Raw genomic sequence first — 4,005 nt, 5'->3', positions numbered from 1 at the left:
ACCTTATCCGAGCCATCCCTCAGTGCTGTTAGTAATCCAGCAATGAAGTGCACGAATGTGAGCTTCAGTCTCGGCATTATCCATCGAGACTGGCATGCGATTAAAATTTTGGGATTTCCGATTATCAATGCTGACCAAATGTCCGCACAATTTGTCAGAGCTTCTGATGTCTCTGATTGACCGATAATTTCGCATCTTCCCTCGAAATCCTCTCTCAATTTTGAGGCTTACTTAAGGTGCCTCACTGAATCAATATTCAATATCCCTCAAAATGGATTTGGGCGAGTTGTTTACTCTGTTCACTGCCAGGCGTACCCCCAATCCATCGGGTGAAAGCTCTTCAGGACCCCGGGACGGACCATTAGTTCTCCCGCTCAAGCCGAGTCGCAGTTTGCTACTTCCGCTCAATGCAAGAAAGGTCCAGCCGCATTTCAGCTCGCTGTGCAGATGGAAACTGCTTTCCGGGACCCTGACGGTATTCTTAGTGATCTTCGTGATTCTCTACATCGGTGAGCCAGTAAAATCCGAACCGCAAGAAAATCATTTTTCATCATGGCTGTCCATGTTATCTCGACCTGTTCACATGTTTTGCTTTACGTAAAACATCCGTCCCGTCCTGTTTTCCAGGTTGTGACGAATGTCCCACGCCTGAAATCTATACGGCTCCCACGGGAGCAGTCACGCGAATAAGCATCGGCAAATTCAAGTGTTTGCGACAGTCAAACATATGGAGATGCGTCTCCAGCATTAGTCGACAGTGTGTTCTACTGCGGGGTAACACCTCATTACCCATGGACGCCGAGTGTCGCCCGCAGTCCTCGACCCTCTCCCCACTAGTCCCGTATTGCGGTGACTACGATATATATACCTGTTTTGACTGAGGGCTGACATAAATATATTATTCATCAACTTCTAAGTTCGACGATTCTTCTTTCTGACTTAGCAATGTTCCCATCAAAAAAAATCTACCCTCTCCACGAACCACTACACCCGAGCAGTCAATCGATGGCGTGCGAATTGGTCAGCCGACTTCCCTCAGAGGGTTTACCTCTCTCCAAGTCGAATCATGTCGTATCAGTCTATCGATCTCGAGTTTGACGATCTTTATCAAGGGAGTGTCGTCATGACTCTCCCCTCATCTCGTTCATCCCGCGCCACGCGGTCGTTTTCACTGTGCGCGAGAGTGTTTTCTATGCTCTTGGCGATGCTCCTAATAACTGTGATCTCCGTATATTCCGGTATGTCTGAGTCTTCCGAGGATTTATCGTTCCTGATTTTCATCCAATCAGATGAGTTTCCTTTGACAGCAATCGGATTCATCGTGGCCAGTGAATCCACCGATTCCATCTCCAATATCACCTCGACTCATTCATCGAGCTCTACGAATATTCCTCAGCTTCCTACAACTCCAAAATCCGCGGAATCTCAGACATTTGACTCATCGAATATTCCTTCAGTGCAATCCCATTACCTTAGATATGCTCCGCTCCATCCATTAACAGACGCCCGAAGATCCGTCACTCGTGAGTCGGGTACCCATCGCTCCGCTGCGGATGTTTCAACATCAACACGCAGTCCGTTTCGAAGCACTACTCATCATTGGCACCCCTTATCCACTGTGACCGCATCCTCTTCACCTAGTCGGCGCCGGCAAAGCATCGCTCGTTCCGCTACGAGTCCAGTTTACAAAACTACCACACCAATGTTTGAATCCACTCGCTCCACCATGGCGTATTATCATACTTCCAGTACGACCCCAATCACCACAGCCGCTTTCTCCACGGTCGGTTCATCGACGAGCTCCACGAATGATATCTCCGTTCTCACGACTGGAATTCCTTTCTCAATCGCTACGACTCTGAATCCGTTCGATTCAACCAATTCATCGAGTGAGAATGTTTCCGAATCCGGCTTTTCTCAAATTTCCACGAGGGCTACCATCTCTCCAACTCGCGATCCGTCAACGATCCCTCGACCAGACGTTTCGTCTAGCACGAAGGCTCCGAATTTCGTTGATCTCGATATCCGCCGATATCGCTGTCGCCGCTTCTCTCGATTTCGGGTTTGCATTTCAAGGCAAAACCAGCACTGTGTTTTCCTCGAAGTTCACGCTCGCGTTCCGACTCATCTCACGGCCAAGGAATCCGAATTGTCCGACATTTCAATTTCTGCTTCCGATGCAACCGAGATCGCGAAGCTTTGTCGGAATCATTCGATTTTCACGCGACAATAAATTTCTCTGGACAATTTGAGTGCGTTTATTTTGGGATATGAGTTTCAATTTGTATGTACAAGAGAACATGCCATATCAGATCGGCTCCGTAGTTTCTCGAAGTACGGACCGTCTTGCCCCTCAGTGGGTGGCTCCGGCAAACTCGCATAGGAGCGTTCTCTCCTCTTCCTAATCCATCTGATCAGTGAGATGATGCCGAAAACGAGAAATGAGAACGATGACAGGATTGAGTATCCAATCATGAACTTGATCCAGCGATTTGAATTTGAGTCAGGTGTCGGACCCGGAGGAGCAGGCGTTGGGCCTGGTGGAGATGGTGTCGTTGGGTGGATGTGTCTATTGAAATCGTTCCAAATCTCTTCGCCTCCGACGGGCGGCTTGTCGATCCGCAAGCATACTCTTTCGGGCGATGAGAGTCTGAGGCATCCTGCCTCCATCTCGATGCATTCACATGGGAACACATCCGGATTCGTTTCTGAGATAATGCAGGGCTTTTTCAGCTCCTGACATTCCGCCTTGCAGTTCGAGTAGTCGAAGTATGCGTCTCCACTACTGACGAGTATCAGTATCGTCACAAGAGTCTTCATGTTGAATCTCTCCACTTGTTAATTTTCGCAATTTCTGGAATGTTGGTCTCTCTAAGGCTTTCGTGAGGATATCGGCGATATTCAATTTGCTTGGGCAATAATGAATTGAAATTTCGCCTCGCTGTAATTTCTCTCGAATGAAATAGTGTCTCACCTCAATATGCTTTGACCGTTTGTGGAACTGAGGATTTTCAACTAATTTGATCGTTGATTGATTATCAACGTAGATCTTTGGAACCACTGAGTGACCGAGCTCGGACAGTAAGCGCGCAGTCCAGATTGATGTTTTCAGAGTCTCGGAAAGGGCCACCAGCTCCGCCTCCATAGAACTAAGAGTTACAGAAGCCTGGCGATGACTAGCCCAAGAAATGACTCCGCCTCCAAAGCGGATCATCGACCCTGATGTGCTACGGCGCGTCTGCTCGTCGCCCGCGAAGTCTGCATCACTAAAACACTCGAGTTCTCCAGATCCGCCAACTGAGTAACTCAGTCCAAACGACTTGGTACCTTTTAAATACCTGAGCACTCTTATGGCCGCATTCCACAATGGTCTTGTAGGTTTGTCCAGGAACCTCGACAGAAATCTACCGCATATGCGATGTCGTACCTGGTTGCTATTGTCAGATAAAGCAACGCTCCGATAATCTCTCGGTAAGGTAGACTCAGATCAATTTCGTCATCATAAGCCGACTTCGAATTATTTCGATGGAGTAGCAATCTCTTTGCTGTTCTTCACTTGGAATCGTTCCAAAAGTTCAGAAATGTAGTTCGATTGGTGAATTTTGATTTCAGAACGGTCGTCAGAGATCTCGACGTGCATTCCCAGGAAATGGATTAGTGGCTTTGACGTGATTTCCAATTGTCCGCCCAACTTCTCCAGAAATTCCTGCACGGTCGCCAGATCTCGGCCCATGGTTAGGCCATCGTCCACGTACAGAGCCACGATCAGTCTCGTTTCTCCTTCCGTATAGTAGACACAGGGATCTGCCTTGCTCTGAGTCATCCCCATGCCCAGGAGTCGCTTCGTGATCTCCTGATTCCAGGCTCTGGACGCTTGCTTCAATCCATATACCGCTTTCAACAGCCTACAAACTCTTCCCGAGTTGTCAGAGAATCCTTCAGGCTGAGCCGTATAGACTTCCTCATTAAGTTCCGAATTCAAGAATGCCGTTTTGACATCGAACT

General features: G+C 48.1%; 1 pseudogene; it reads right to left on the bottom strand.

Annotated features, from left to right (window-relative positions):
• LOC100905750 (SCAN domain-containing protein 3-like) overlaps positions 1 to 2,820 on the bottom strand; it is a 7,352-nt pseudogene extending 4,532 nt beyond the window's left edge.
• Positions 2,821 to 4,005: the final 1,185 nt, after the last annotated feature.

This window comes from Galendromus occidentalis, unplaced genomic scaffold (genome assembly GCF_000255335.2).
Source record: "Galendromus occidentalis unplaced genomic scaffold, Mocc_1.1 scf7180000075627, whole genome shotgun sequence".
In the NCBI taxonomy this organism is placed as follows: Eukaryota; Metazoa; Arthropoda; class Arachnida; order Mesostigmata; family Phytoseiidae; genus Galendromus; species Galendromus occidentalis.
The sequence above is the reverse complement of the archived record's forward strand: the minus strand, read 5'-3'. Positions and strand labels throughout refer to the sequence as shown.